The sequence below is a fragment of the Solea solea genome, chromosome 2, assembly GCF_958295425.1.
Source record: "Solea solea chromosome 2, fSolSol10.1, whole genome shotgun sequence".
Taxonomy (NCBI): Eukaryota; Metazoa; Chordata; class Actinopteri; order Pleuronectiformes; family Soleidae; genus Solea; species Solea solea.
The window spans coordinates 18,608,840-18,625,434 of NC_081135.1; the positions used below are offsets into that span (position 1 = coordinate 18,608,840).

Sequence of the window (16,595 nt, forward strand, 5' to 3'; positions counted from 1 at the left end):
TTCCCTCTGTTGATTGCTTACCCTGCCCTGATGTGTTTCACCTGTGTTTAATTGTATCTGCCTTCCACCTATATTTAGTCTCTGTGCTCCCCAATCTTACTTATTTTTCTTTTTTTTGCCTTTTTGTGTTATTTCCTTGTTACTCTTTTTTTTTTTATCTCAGTCCACATTTTGTTGAATCGTAAACCCAACTGCCACATTGTTGACTGAGATATCATACCATTTAAAAAGGATACCAACAAATGATTTAACTGCAGAATACTGCGAAATGTCTACTGAGCGAAACAAAAATCATAATAACTATTAAAATGTGAGTCTAATAAATTTTAGCAGCTTGCAAGTTGCAGGTAAAATGTGAGAAAAGGGAAGAAAGAGAACAAATAACATGAAGAAGAAGAGGAAGAAATGTCAGCGATACAAGGATATTTGACAAATGAGCTAGCTAAACAGATAAAGCCAAAGTTAAACAGTTATCACCGCCCTTGATTGCCTCGTCAAACTATGATGGTGGCATGTCATAACATAAATCACATTTTAGGCGTGACTTAATTACATGAGGTTTTATAGTGACCATGGGCAACTGACAGCCTTTGTAAGTGGAATAATGCCATACTTAGCATGATTAAAGGCATGATTAAATTAGATGAATGATTATATTGACACACCCACTACACAGTGGAATAGCGCTGCGCATACACACTTATTAGCTCTCATACAATGAAAATTGATTATTATAATCTTTTTTTCTGTAATACATTTCTACTACTATGCAAAACCACTACAATTACAAAACAAAGTTGAAGTTAAATCACAAGTTGTTCCAAAACATAGCAAACACTCATGCACCACAACCTGACAAACCACACTGAAACTCACCAGCGTGACGTCACACTTGACAGTATATCACAGAGTTGCACTGAGATGGAAACGTCTTCTCTCCTACACTTTGCTGCCCACAAAGAGCCTGAGATGCTGTCAGGTTTGGCAGAGAAATATATATAGGCTCCATCAGCGACTGAGCCAATGGGAGCAACTTGTGGGTGTTGCAGAACAATATCTACAGCCAACTGAAAGTCCTAAGCTCACACACACAAAGACACAAAGAGAGCAATGGAAACAAAAACCTGATTACAAAGATGAGGTGGATACCAGCACACTCATTTGGGACTGGGGCTGGATTGGGGGAGGATGGGGAATCTGAGAATGTTTAATTCAACATGTGCTCACCTCGTTATCTGTTGCTTTTATTTACACCATCCATCTCACGCCTGCTCCCCTGTGTGTGAATTACAGCCCATAAGCACATCTCAATGACCTTCAACCCACTCCCGTGTTTCAACCTGACAAGCTCACCTGTTTGTCTCAGCTTGGCCTCTTGTGTAATGCTCCACTGTAAAGCCCCACTGAGGAAACAGCACGATATCCATATGGACTATGATAGTGATGTGTTTGTTTCACACAAACTTTTTTGGAGTCTCAGAAAATCCATTTGCCATACATCATTAATGTGCATTATATTGATGTTATTATATATTATGTACAATGTTTTCTTTCCACATACTGATCCATATATTCATATTTGAAATCATGGACTGATACTTTAAACACTTTAAAGGACAAACTAAAACTATAAATTATATAAAAGGCATCGGATGGATAGTTGTTGTTCTCTCTAACTTTCGTTTCAAGTAGGCCTTGCTTACATTTGTACAGAACAAGTTACTGGTTCCAGTAAAAGTGTATGTTACAGGTTTTCTTTTCTTTTCTTTTTTTTAGAAATGATGAAACATGATACACTGAAAGCGATACACTTGCTCGCTTTAATTAAGCTGTTTTGGCCAATGGAAAATTTCAGAGAAGGCTGTTAAACTTTATTATCTAGTGTGCACTTTGGCTGGCGGTTTCAAAAGTTTTATTTAAAATCCCTGGTACACACACACACACAAACACACACACACACACACACACACACTAAGAAACATTGATTGTTCTCAGTATCCATTGTACAGTGCAGCTGCTGTGGGTCTCAAAGATGGGAAATGCCCTGCAGGGAGCAGTCCAGTTATCTCAGATGGAATCTTATTATAGTATTTGTGTGAACAGAAACAGGAGACTGAATCGGTGCATGTGCACACATGTGTGTTGACGTTTCTATTCCTGCTGTAACAATATCCAAGGTTTGGTCTAAAGAATGTGGACAGGGCTTTGTTAATTGCAATCCATGCCCATGAACAGCTACAGCTCTTTGTGGAGCATCTTTTGTGTTGCACATCATAGGTACATAATACCACCATATTACTGTCATATGATAGTTAAGTATTACATGCAGAGAGAGCCAGCAATGAGGAGGCATACTGGAAGCAAAGTCCAGTTTGCAGTCGTTTTTATCCTTGACACCTTGCAAGGCCTGGGCATGCTGATCGGCACTGGTGTGCGGATGGAGGGAGAAAAGAATGAGAGGTGGAGGAGGAGGAGGAGAGGCAGCAGGAGAGAGAAGTGTGGGGGAAAGGGAGGGAGAGGGGGAGGCATGGCAGAGGCTGCAGGACTAGGAGAAGTGCCAGATCGCTGCTGGAGCCAAGAACAGGACTGACAGAGCCTGTGTGTCAGATCAGTGTGCAGACGCAGACACACACACACATACAAGCATATGCAAAATGAAGAGACACATAGATGTCACTGACCTTCGACAAACACACTGCAATGTCACAGCTCTAACAAACTGAGACACTAATGGTGGACTCACATGCACGGGTCGCTTTAACACTTGACAGTGGCTGCTTGGTGGTGGAGGTAGCTATCGCAGGTTAGCAGAGCAGTGTCTGTCATGGTTAACTACGTAGCAATAGTTGCTAAAGAGAGGGTGATGTGATGTCCACCACCTTTGCTATTGTTCAAGGCATTTTGTCAGACAAAAACCATCCACAGTCTGGAGGTAAACCTTATTCAAGAGCACAGTTTGGGCTCTGAAGTATTTGAGCAAAATGCGTAAAAAGTCATTTGATTGGCGTGTTTTTGAGTGTTTTAGCTTTAGGAAACAGTAGAAAATCCTCTCATTCTATTGTACTCTTACTGCTTCTCTTTGTCTCTTTGTTATGTTTCCTCCCAAGCCAGTTCCCATATGACCTTGTCTGTCTTTCCTTCTTCATAGCGCAGAGCAGGGCCAATCTGAGTGGATTTCAAAGACAAGTTGGCGAGTTAAGCAACAGGATACTGAGATAAAGTCACTCCTCACACTCTGTTTTTTTTTTTGGTGGAGTCCACCGAGAGATCACAGTTTACAATTTCACTGTTGTGAGCAAATCTAGTCTTGATATTTCTGACAACTCTCTTACGAGTTACTGCCAGCTCTGAGGTGTTCTACATTGACGTCTCTGAGGAATGCCACGGCGGTGATTCACTTTCCACACCAATTTTACAAAAACATAGGAATGATTAAATTATACCTTTAAATGCAATTTCATACTGTAAGACAAGGCAATTACCCAGGCCTAAACCGTGTTCATGTCACACAGAGAAGAAAAGCGAAGAGAAAGACAGTGGTGCTCCATTTTACATGACTGCACCTCCCACATCTGTGTGTATTGAACAGGCAAACTATTCATATCTCATTTCTTACATGCTTACCCACAGGACCGTGGCAGGATTTTCATAAAACCAATGCAAAGTGACAGCTGAGACAATGATTCTATTACTGCTGATGTGGTCTAGCCTCCCTGCTTTATGAGAAGGCCAAAACCCGATAAGAATAAGATTACAAGTAAGATCTATTAAGCTTTGTTCCCTTACCAGAACTGATTATGAGAGAACTAATCAACAATGTCCAGCATGTTTTTTCTCCTTATGGGCTTGACAGTCACTGTACTTACACAACATTTTCTGGAAACATTACAAAATATGTAATTTGTTATAACCTTATAAAAGCATTTCCTGATCTGCATCCATTTTGGCAGCACATCCTCAAATATCAGTGTCTTCCATAACCTTTAGTGAATATAACAAGAACTAGTCGTATGAGTAAATAAAGGGTTTGGTTAGCTAAACTCCCTCTTCTGAGCTAACGCTGCCCTGTGCCTGATTATGAACAACAGCTGCGTGAGAAAAGGAGGACACTGGTAGTGAATTCGGACACACGTTGCAGCTGTGTGAGGTGCTCAGTGAGAGTAGTCTGTCAGTAGCTCACACGGCACTTCATGCAGTGTAGAGGTATAGGGAAAGGCAATGAAACGACAGCTATGGAGTTTATAAAAGGGGGAGGAGTCTAGGACAATGACCGTGCGCTGTTTGAATAAGACACAAGACCCTGTGACACAAATGTGGGCTAGGAAAGCCAATGGAAAACTTTGAATGCATTAGCTGGTGTTTGACCAGAGAGGCAGTTGATGTGCTGACTTCTATCACATGTTCTTGAACCTGAATCAGCAGTTTACATAATTAGATTTTTTTTTTTACCTTAAAAAAGTGGGTAAGGAGTTTAATTACACTTTAAGCACCAATTTTAACACTCAAAATGTCAAACTATGTTTCGTTGTGTTGTTACAACACAAATATATTAGTAATTTGACTTTAGTAACAACAAGTCAAGAGATTTCCGGTTCTGATGCCAATGGTAACAAAACATCATTATTACTGACATCACTGTGGTTAACAATGGAATAGGTTTTGCACATTAACTATGTAGTAAAGGTATAAAGATTAAGGGAAATCTCTTCAGGGTGTCGCCATTAGTGTAGATACTTGGTTATGTTTAACAACTTTAACAGTTGGTAGGAAACTGTTGGATCTGCAGTTTGGCTTTGATTGCACATGGCCCGCAAACATGCCTACCTTTTTGTGTTATCATCCATGGAAGTCCCTCTCTCTTTTGAAAAGAATGATTCAAAGCCAATGGAGCAAATAAGAGCTCCAGCTGTACAGCAAATGAAAACAAGCTTGAGCACCTTCCTTCTTTCAGTTTATTACATTTCCTAATCCTCTCCATCTCCGCCTCTCCCTCGCCACACTCCACCCAGCCCACCTCCTTTCTATACAACTTTGTTTCACCTTTCTTCAACTTTGATCTGCTTTTCTCTCTTTTTGCAATTCCGTGTCTTCCTACGTGTCTCAATGATTAAGACACACTTGCTATATTGCAGAATAGCTCAGCATCAATGTCAACACCATGGCCAGTAATTTCTAGCTAAAATAAAAATCAAGACCACTTTAATCTAACTGGCATTAGCTGCCGACATGTTACGCTTTCAACAGACTAAATTAAAAGTACAAGCTCATGAAAGTAACTGTGACAGGCCTGATTTTGTTCAACACATTGAATACTGTCAGCGTATAGTTAAATTAATGAGTGAAGTTTACAGAGAGGGTGCTATAGGTAAAAGTTTAGAGCAGAGAGAGAGAAGTTGTAAAAAGTATAAAAGAAAGACTGTCAGAAAGTTTTTCATTGTCCAGTACGCTGCAGTATCCTGTCTTTACCTTCTACACTGGCAAATTATCTGTACAAACCTCACCTTATTCATAAGTTGAGGTGACTTTATGTTTGAGCAGTCTGCAGTGGCTCATCTGAAAACACAGTGTAATCCTGACCTACTAAGAAAGGTTGAATCTATGTCTCACTCTGGTCCAGATGGATCTTGCATGTCACCTGAGTGAAGAACCATTTGCTAAGACACAGCAAGGAAACAGTATCATTCAGCCAGAAACAGCGTGTACAATACATGACATACACACTGACCTTGTGAGGATCATTAATCCTCATGGACACCAAAACCTAGTACTAATGAGGAAATGGTTAAGTTTAGGGTGATTATTTGATTTGTGGTTAGGTCACGGTTGGGGTTTACAGGTTATGGTTACTTGTTAAGGTTGAGGTTTTAGGATGTCCAAATGTCAACGCTGTGTCTTAACAAAAAGCAATTGTGCAAACATGTGTGTAACTGTGTATGTATATAGGAAGTAAACACATTTTGGCCCCCCGCGACCCGTGTGTGCGTGGGTTTTCTCCGGGTTCTCCGGCTTCCTCCCACAGTCCAAAAACATGCAATGTGGGGATTAGGTAAATTGGACACCCTAAATTGAGAGTGAATGGTTGTTTGTATATGTGTGTGTGTGTGGCCCTGCGATGGACTGGCGAACTGTCCAGGATGTACCCCGCCTATCGCCCGATGTAGCTGAGATTGGCACAGCACCCCCCCCGCGACCCTCTGGTGGAGGATAAAGCGGTAGATGATGACTGACTGACACATTTTGGCCTGTCCTCAAAACTTTAAAGAACTTTTTCCAGATTAAAACTTTAATGGTTAGGCTCCGTTTTAGAATTAAGTTTATGTTTCAGTTTGGTTAAGGCTTAGGCTAACACATTTAGTTGTGGTGGTTAAGGTGAAGGTTATGCGATAGAGAATGCATTATATCTGAGTGTGCAAACCAACCCATTCTCATATAAAAACATACCCTGGCTACGTTGGTCCAAAGTGCAAAAACGTAGAGGGGTTACAATAATGGCCCTTGAATTGTCAAACAATCCCATGTGTGTGTACAGCATGCATGTGAGTGTGTGTGTGTGTGTGTGTGTGTGTGTGTGTGTGTGTGTGTGTGTGTAGGCTCTCTCTCTTCTTCTCTCTCTTCTCCTGTCCATAGGTGCAACACTGAAATAACTAAATCGGTATTATAACGTATTCTACAGAACATTCCCTATATGTGTGTCACTAACCGTAAGCCATCATTAGCCACTTTTAAGCAACTGCACAAACAGCAATTCAGTTGACTACATAGTTGGCTCGATAACTTCCCTGGGCCCTGGTTTGCAATGATTCCTGGCATAGGTTAAATCAAGAGGGATCCATCCTGTGTTGCTCCTGAACAGAAGGACACATTTTTCTCCCACTTTTGAAGGAGCCTTTGAAATGTGGTCTGTTTCAGTCTTCACATGCAGCCTCTGAAGGATGTGGCCATTGAATTGGGACATATTTACACAATATTTGCACCATCAGATGACTTAACCATATCTTTGACCCACTGCATAAGCACAACTGTCTGAAGAGTCAAAGCTTCAAGGTCTTCAAACCTGCATCTAAATGCCATCATCCTAATTTGTGAGATGCAAACCTGATTTATTGCCCATGTTTGGTTCTTTTAAAGGGCAGTTAATCAAGTGGGATTCTCTCTGTACTGTTTATTGTTTCTTTATTGTCAATCAATGTGACAGGGAGGACATGGTCTTTTAAAAAATGACCCTCCACAAAATATCAATTCCACTCCCTCTGTGAGGAAAACAATGTGCGTATGAGTGCGTGTGCACATGAATGTGTGTGTACATGTGTGTACCATTGAATGAATGAATGAATTAGCTTTCAACCACAACCTATCCTCAACCTTTTTCTCCAACAGGGACACAAATCACTGATCTGTCCTTTCTGTAATCCAAGGGGCTTCATCAAATGCAGACTCAAAGCTTCTATTCCCTCACACCACTTTATATTCTACATCTGCATGTTATTATGACATGACTGTATGCATCTGTGCACAACTGAACATTTTGAACCTTTGAGCCAAAACGCTTCAAATGCATCCTCAGCTCCCACATCAAAATGATTATTTCTAAACAAACCATGTTCAATTGACTGTGTGCCACTCTCCATCTGGAGGATGCTGTGTGACATCTTCCCTTAAATTACAAATATCAATCTGTCACAGTGGGAGCTCAGCTGCCAGTTGCCTCATGGGGGGGTCCACGTCAAAGCAACCAGCCTTCAAAACAAAGCCATCAAAACATCCACCTCAGTGGAAGCTTCTTTTGAGAACAACCTCTTCCATCACCTGATCACAGTTTTAATAAATCACCAAATAACTGAACAGCAAGGGCTTGTGGTACACAGAGCCATTATGATGTGAAAAGCTCTTGGCAATAAAAGGAAAATAACAGCTAGAATTAAAATGGATTCAGTAGCAACTCTGTACTGAAGTTGGCCCAGTGTGTGGTTCTGGGTCAGCTCTGTCTGGCTCTACTCCTCTCTTTCTTCCCCCACTGCAGGGACCGACAGACGCTAGCACCAAGGGCTCTCAATCTGCTGTGTGACCAGCGGGACTTTCCCTAAGCGTGTTCCCCATCCTTATCACCGGCTGTCTGCCCGCGGCAACACTACCACTTACACTCCATCCACCCGCTTATTGATACACTTCACCGCAGGATCGCCTTCGAGTGCTCCTCGGGAAAGCAATAGGTCTGCAGGGTGGCCTAATTCAATCAAAGTTGGTGGGGAGGAGACACACATCATTCATCACCAACAGAGGACCAGTCCAGGAAGGACCAGGAAGACTCCACCAGCACTTTTCTTATTCTTACTAAATAACCATTACCATGCAAACAAATTTCCCCACTGTGGTCCGATGGGACACTGAGCAGCTTAGTGAACCAGGAATATGGCACATTATTATAAAAAGATATTTTAAACACATGCACACACAAAGATATCAATGTAGTAAATTATTGCTTGTGGCTGTTCTTAAAGATGCATTGTGTTGTGTTGTTTTGTACATTATTATTCTGCATCTGTTTGCAACTAGGGCTGTCACAATTCTCCAAATCCTTGATTTGATTTTACTTTCGATTTTAAGGTCACAATTTGATATGGTTCTCAATCTTTTTTTCCCCTTTTTTTTATAGCAGATAGGTCTGCCATTTTTAGACCCGTCTAGTTTATTCTTGGATCATTGGTTTTATGTCATGATATCTAATTACATTTTTTAATTCCCAGTTTGACATGACTGATATAATGTCCATCATTTTTTTTCAATGCACCACACTAAGGCCTTATGAATGTAGTGAATGTTTAAATCCAGGGTTTTTACAAACGTGAGTTGAATTTTGAGGACGTTTCACTCCAAATGAGGATGGAAGAGTTGCCTGTGTTAACAGAATTGTTTTTCGTAGTTATATCTACATCCTTATGATGCATGCCCTGTGCTATGCTACATGTGTATAATATAGCTTACACATCGTGGTTAAAACTCATGGGGAACACAAACTTCATTTCCAACTTTTACTTATATTCGTGATCATGACAACCCTATTTGTGACATTATTTGTATTCTACATATTTCATCTGAAATCAGGCTCTGTCATGCAATACTATCAGACCTGCAGGGCCAGTTGGGAGCTAAATTTGCTTATCCTGCCAAAATGCTAAACAGGACTAATCACTTCTGAAATTGTGTTTTCAGTCATACGCCAATCAGTTTACAGCCTTCTTGCTTCACTATTGCAATTTTGCTTTTGCCTCTGTATGTCATCATATTAAATGTGCGATCATTATAAGCATGACAGACTGAAAATAAGGGGGTTCTTTCACATAGACTGTATTATATTTTTGCTGTACACCATTTTTACAAAAGCCAAGCAAAAACCTGAATATGAGCTAATGGATATTATCACCACTCAATAAGTCATCTGGACTTATGTAGCACTTTTCTAGTCTTGATGACCACCTATTCACACACAATTATAAAGCACATCTACACTATATGTATATCACACATCTGTCATCATTCAATGTGTCATAATGTGCATTAGAATGACAATCACTTCCATGTTATGACAGGATTATGTTTATAAATGTATGTTATGAAAAGGCAAAACAGTTGGCCTCTATTATAAAAGCCCTGTCATGCTTATTAGTGCATACTCAAAACAACTTATATAAGTCTCAGAACATGCTCAAATATTTAAAAATAAAAAGTACGTCAGAGTTTCTGAAGCCACCCAACATTTCCACTTAGAAAATCAGCCCAGAGTTGAACAAAGGAGCTGTCTGTTTCAGCACCACAGACAGTTCCTGTCATCTCGCCGATGAGGAGGTGCTGCTGGCAGTGGCGATGGCCCTGCCACTTTTATCTGCTGCACATTGGAACATCAGACAGAAGTGACTTTACAAATTCATTAATGTGGGGCTCTGTGCTCATAAAAGTTACACGGAAGAACCAGACTGACAGGGAGACATTTTCCTACATTACTTTCTATTGGTTAACAATGTGAACCGAAGATGTGGCTCAACTCCAAAGGCCTCTGACACATTGTCTCTGCCAGAGCACATCGATGCAAATCACGTCATAAAATAACAAACACAGACTTTACATGGAGTGACAGTGTTTAGGTCCAGACTTTTGTGCTTTATCTCCTAGTCCATTGAGCAGCCAGCAAGACAGCATTTGTCACTGAGTTTTAAGCAGCATAAAAAAGAGACAGATAGAAAGGGGAGGTCTGTCTCTGCATGTGTGAATGCATCAGTTTCCCAAGTGAAGTAAATATGGAAGTCCAAAGATATTGTACATCCAACAGAGGGCAACTCCGCTGTTTGCAAAAAGAACGCCACTTGAATGGGTGTCTATCACTTAATTCTCACTTTATTTATAAAATGTGTCTTTTTTTTCTGAGGCGTTAATGGTCTCAAACATTACTTTCTTATTCATTGGAAGATGTGTCACGATGTCAGTGTTTCTTAACTTTCGGTTGCAGAAAGTCGACACAGCAATCAAAACACACAATCCAATTCTGCAGGCTTCTAAACAGGAGTTCATATTTGTATGGGTGATGTCATGACTGGTTGCCACTTGGTGTGTGCACTTGCTTCTGTTGCCTCTTTAAAGGGCTGCACAGTTAATTTTTAAATATTCAAAATTACAGCATGATGACGTACAATTTTCAAATTAATAGGCATTATTATATGATAAAGATATACATGTGTGACAAAACAGCATTTCAAAGAAATAGCAGAAATCCACTGGCTCAAAAACCTTGTTCCTCAGATGAAAAATTGTGTTTTGTTTGTTGGCAGATATCAAATCACAATCATTTGGCCATATCGTTTGGTAAAAAAAAAAAAAAAAAACCTTTGCTGTACCAATTATGAATCATAGTGGGATATCTGTCAGGATAATCACAATATGTTTTTTGGGTTTTTTTATCCATACAATACCTCCTTTTGTTTTTCTTCTTCTCTATGAAATTTTCTCATACAAACACTGACCTTGTCAGGACCAGTATAGTCCGTTTTGGGACCAAAGCCTGGTTCTAACGAGGCAGAAGTTTTTGGTTAAATTTTGGACTTAGCAGAGTCCTTACAAGGAAGGCTTTGGAAACCTGTCTGTGTGTGTGTGTGTGTGTTTGAGCTGCAATGTACGGTCCAAATATTACATTTTATTATTTTATTTTATTTTGATAGATGCTATTACAATCAGATTGATATGAGTGATTTTTTTTTGCATTTAACTCTGATATATATATAACATATATTAACTAAAATATATCCAAATCATTACGATTTTCAAATATTTTGGCATCTGTCAGGAGAGCAATATTTTGGGCCAATGAATTCCTGCAGCACTGTAGACATTCACGCTGTTTAGTCACATTTTATCTTAATAACTGCAGTGTCTTTTGATTTGGATATTGCACTTGGTAATTGTGTGTGTGTGAGTGTGTGTGTGTGAGAGAGAGAAAGCGAGAGAGGGGGAGAGCGAGAGAGATAGAGAAAGCAAACGTCACAAGGCAAGCACACATAGAAGATGAGCCCAAAGGTCACTGACCAAACGACAACAATCTCTCTTCAAAATCAATTGGGGTCATCATCAACAACAACAACAACAACAACAACAATAATAATGTTAGACATTCCACGGGGTTTCACGTTCCACTAAAGAGTACATCCACTGAAAGTGCTCCTGCATTTCTGATCCACGGTCACTTCCACAAATAGGATCATCGTCAATCATCAGTCAGACACATGCGTCATGCGTCACTATTCGCACGGTTCCACCCAAGGGACAGCGCTGTCGGTCCTTAGGGGGGAACTCGTACAGTACAGGTCGGGCTGGTGAACAGACGTATACCCTGTTAGAGGCACAGAGCTGTCACTCTAACAACCTGCACTTAAACTAACCTAATGTTACAGATGAGCCATAAACGAAACGACTGCGTGCGTGCGCGAGAGAGATGAACGCGACATTTGGCGTTTGTGTCTCCGTTGTGACTCACCATCTCACATGCAACCGTATGTGTGTGTGTCTTTGTTTTAGTGCGTGACACACACACACACACACACACACTAATCTAATCAAATTGTATTTGTATAGCGCCAAATCACAACACACATTTTCTCAAGGCACTTTATATAGTGAACACGCAAGTTCCTGTACAGCTATCTTAGTGAGGACACTCACAGACCACTCATTATACATTCCTAAGCCTCAAACCTAGTCCATAAAACTAGATCTCATACTCTAACCCTAACATAAACCTAATTATACTAAATTAATAATTATATTATTATATTATATTATTGTTATTATAATTATACTTATTACTAAAACCAAATTTTAACCCTGAAAAAGCCCTTTTCACTTCCCCCAAATGCCCTCGGGTTTTTAGATGCTCACAAAGATACGAGAACGAACACAAGTTATTTTCGTGGCACAGATATTGAACTTTGAGACTATTTTAATGTTAAACTGCAACCTCAGCATCACCAGCAGCAGCGGATTTGTCCATGGTACATACAACCAGGATTGTACCACATAATAATGAGTGTGTTCAAGAAAAGCTGCTGCTTCGTTTACACCTTTATCTGGGCTGTAGAGTCTCTGGTGTGTGAGACTGCACTGCAGATGGCTTCTTCTTCTTCTTCTTCTTCTTCTTCTTCTGCTACTTCTACTTCTTCTTCTTCTTCTTCTTCTGCTACTTCTACTTCTTCTTATTATTATTCACTGATCTCAAACACATCGCAAAGCAAATATTTAAATCAGGGACTCTGTTATGTATTCCCTCTCATCCTGCTGCACATAGAATGCATACAAATGATTATGTAGCATATAATTGCCAGTCTCATTGCTGCAACAGTGGAAGGTGCTGAACTTCTCATTAAAGCATGTTTTTTTTTTCTTCAGCTGCTGAGTGTAACATCCTTTTTTATTCAAGAATAACTGTGACAGAAACCCACAGTCAAAGGTGACTCACTGCCGAAGAACAACCGAAGAACCAGTGAAATGAAGGTCTACGAACTTTATCAAAGGTGTGTGTGTGTGTGGGGGGGGGGGGGGTACCGTGCCAGGTCGCTGTGCCAAGAGAAAAACTGGCCTACCTTTCAACTCGATTCCAAAATGGTACAACGCCGTTTGTTAGTCAGTGGGGAAGGTTTTGGACATCACAACTCCACGTCAGTGGAGAAAACACGTTTCCATAAAATGGGTGCAAGCCAGATACAGTCTGTGTCTCAGCGGTGTCACCCATTCAGCCAACCGTGCGGTTTAAAATCCAAACGGAATAATCGAAATATTGTCTTTCGGGGGAAAGAAGTGCGCCAACAAGCGCTCTCCTACGCAGAGGAGAATTTGCGCGCCTGGAATAAAACGATCATGGGTAGATATGGAGGAAAAAATAGGGAGAAAAAAAAAACACTACTACAACCAACAAAATGAAAAGGAATGAGAGTAAAGCTGCAAAGTGGTCGTCCCCCGTACAAAACAAATTAAATAAATAAAAAATGAAGATAAAAAAAGAAATCACAGCTGACTTTTGGGCAAATCGATCTTCATGACTTATCCAATCCTGGGGGGCTTCAGCATCCCAGGCGCACTGGTCGGTGTGATCCTCTGCACTCAGCCGCGTCGCGGCGGAGATGGGGAAAAACGAAATGTATGGATATGATGGTCAGATCCGATGGGGGTTTCCTCCACAGCTCTGCTCCGTAGTTGCACTGCACACGACGAGGAGAGAGGGATCTCTCCCCGGTCCTAGTGCACCACACACCGTCCCCCGTCGGCTCCGACACACACACCGCGGCTGCACCTGCACGCTGCCATTTCCATCGATTTAACGGTGAAATGGATGGAGGGGGGTTGCATTCCGACGGACACCTATAACTCAAACCAAAGCTGTAGCGCTGAAATGAAAGAAAAAATTAGTCCTCACTTGTCGGAGGAGAGAGAGAGAGAGAGAGAGAGAGAGAGAGGGCGGAGATGGAGGGGGACGCAGGCTCAAGACTGAAACCATAGTGCTTATGTCCTGCAGTCTCATGAGGAAGGGGCTCTGAAATAACACTGAATTCATTTTGATTGTCTTTCAAAAGAAAGTTTCAGTCCAAGGCAAGTTCAAATCTGTGGTTGAAACAATCGATCAATCGCGTTTTAATCAATTTTTAAATAAACGTCAGCTTTTTTGATAATGATTAATAGGTTTAAATGTTTTGTTTAAATAATAATTAAAAAAAGCTCCCTGATTTTCCAGGTTACTTTTCTGGTTCCTTTGCTCCATCCAACAAAGAAATCCGTAAAACTGGTTTGTGGACAAAACGAGAATTTCAAGGTTTGGGAAACACTGACCAACGTTTTATTGACCAAACTACTAATCAACTAATCAAGAAAATAATTGTGAATGCAGTGCACTTAAGTAGCATATCCGAGTCGTATATATACTGTTTGTGGTACAACATGATAATGTTAAGCAAACAGGTCACCTTATGCAGTACACCTGTTCAACTGCTTATGAACACAAATATCCAATCAGTCAATCTCATGTTAATGTGGTCCAGGCGGCCTGCCGAAGTTAAAACCAAGCACCAGAAACTGCACCTGAAAGGGGAAAAGGGTGATTTAAGTGACTTTGAACATGGTGTGGTTGTTGGTGCCAGATGAACTTCAGAAAGTGCTGATCTACTGGGATTTTCACACACAACTATCTCTAGGGATTACAGAAAATGGTCCCAAAAAAGAGAAAATATCCAGTGATGGATGAAAATGCCTTGTTGAGGACAGAGGTTGTAGGTAAATGGACATAATAATACCAATTGAGAGAGAGGAAACAGTAACTGAAATAACCATAACTACCAAGGCATGTAAATATCTCTGAACACACAACATGGCCAACTTTGAAGAAGAAGGGCTACAGCAGCAAAATATCACACTTTATTATCTATCTTGTTGGCAGGTGCGCAACTAGATAATGTTGGCTCCACGAAAACAATGTAATAAGGCCCCTAAATGTTTAGTCGTAACTCTGAGCTACATGTGACATAAATGGCAGTTCACTCACATACAACATCTTAAAATGCATAAGAAAAATGCATGGAAGAAGCCAGATGTGTTTGGACGTGACGTGCTTTTACCAGGGTTGCGCTTCCATAGCATCCGTTGTTACTAAGCAACCAGAATCTAGGAGCTGCTGAGATATGACCAACGTTACACCGCTGTGTAAACGGAATACAGTAAACAGGCCTATCGTGTCTGATTGACCTGTTTATACAATTGTCAAGATTTTTTAAGCAAGCAAAATTGGCCTCAAACTGTCATGCTGTGCAAGTTCTAGAAACAAACAGAGGCAACATTTGAGCTGTTTATATAAGAAGACCACAACACAGTGTGTGAAGGTTAACTACAGATATGGCAACACTTATTAGGAAAAATGCAAACAACCTCTCATGAGCAAACTTCTCAAATGTGAATACTAAACTCAGTATCTGATGCTTTCGACAACAAAAACAATATGGATATGTTTGCACTTCTTAATGAGGCTTTTTCCACTGTAGGTTTCATGAGTGTTGGAGTTGAACCAAAATGTACTAAGATGTTAAAAACACTGAACAAAAACTATAAAAGAAATGTGAACCAAAATACTTCAAAACATCTTCCAAATAATAAATGCACTTATGGTCTTCTGAGCTACAAATTGACAGGATTAGGGAACAGTTATTGTCAGTGGGGAAAATGATCTCTTTTGGGCTCCATGGGGATCTGGGTTTCATGGGAAATGGTCTGCTTTGGCCAGTTGGTTTTCCAGCCTTGTGCTGCCCCCTGTCACAGCCAACAGAACCTGCTGCTGCTCATGCTCAGCCCAGGCCATTGTTATAAGATCTGTCATGCATAGATTTAGTTCAGTTAATGTGGCAGGCAATGACATTTTTCTGATTCATGTGTGTATTTATTTTACAATGTGGGAGACTAAAGCCCTAGATGATCCCAGTGAAAAGACTTCTATTAAAGCATAAATATTACCTTTTTTTGTTTAGTGTGTGGTTGGCCCATTGCCGCCTCTTTTGGCTATTATTAAAAAAAAAGGTTAATGTTAAGTACCATGACCTCAGGGGGCAGCATTATGAACTCATTGCTGCTTTGTCCAGCAAAATACATTGTACTGGAAAGGAGGCTCAGACTAGGAACACAAAGGTGGTAAACAAAATAAGGCTTTCATTTTTGCGAGAGACAATACTTAAATGTGAGTGTTGATGACTGTTTTGTGGGTTTATCTCTCTAAAATAAATTAAGAGAAAGTCCCAATCTTCGCTTCTATCAAGGAAAAGCATCAGCCATTTTATATTCATTGCTTTTTTGATCATGCTCCCTCATACAATGTAATTCAGGCAAATAAAGCAGTTCCATCCAGTCACAGGCATCACATTGTTTAACCCCCCAACAAAACACAAGAGCCACAACTTTGATAGTTGTTCTGCATCTGGCCCCTACCTATGAAACCACACCCATTTTCTCCTGCATCCTAAGCCATGATTAGACTTTCAGAGAGAGAGCCACTCTTATAATTAGCCAGTTGAACTACAATTAAT

At 40.4% G+C, this 16,595-nt stretch overlaps 1 protein-coding gene across 5 annotated transcripts in view; it reads right to left on the reverse strand.

Moving 5' to 3' along the window:
- Positions 1-13,929, reverse strand: part of il1rapl1a (interleukin 1 receptor accessory protein-like 1a) — a 172,420-nt gene extending 158,491 nt beyond the window's left edge. For 3 of the 5 annotated variants that reach the window (XM_058623087.1, XM_058623085.1, XM_058623083.1), the window contains exon 1: positions 13,122-13,929. The gene's annotated coding sequence lies outside the window, so the exon portion shown is untranslated. Of the gene's footprint in view, positions 1-876; positions 955-13,121 lie in introns of those variants that run through there. The other 2 variants (XM_058623086.1, XM_058623084.1) reach the window with 2 other exon arrangements.
- Positions 13,930-16,595: the final 2,666 nt, after the last annotated feature.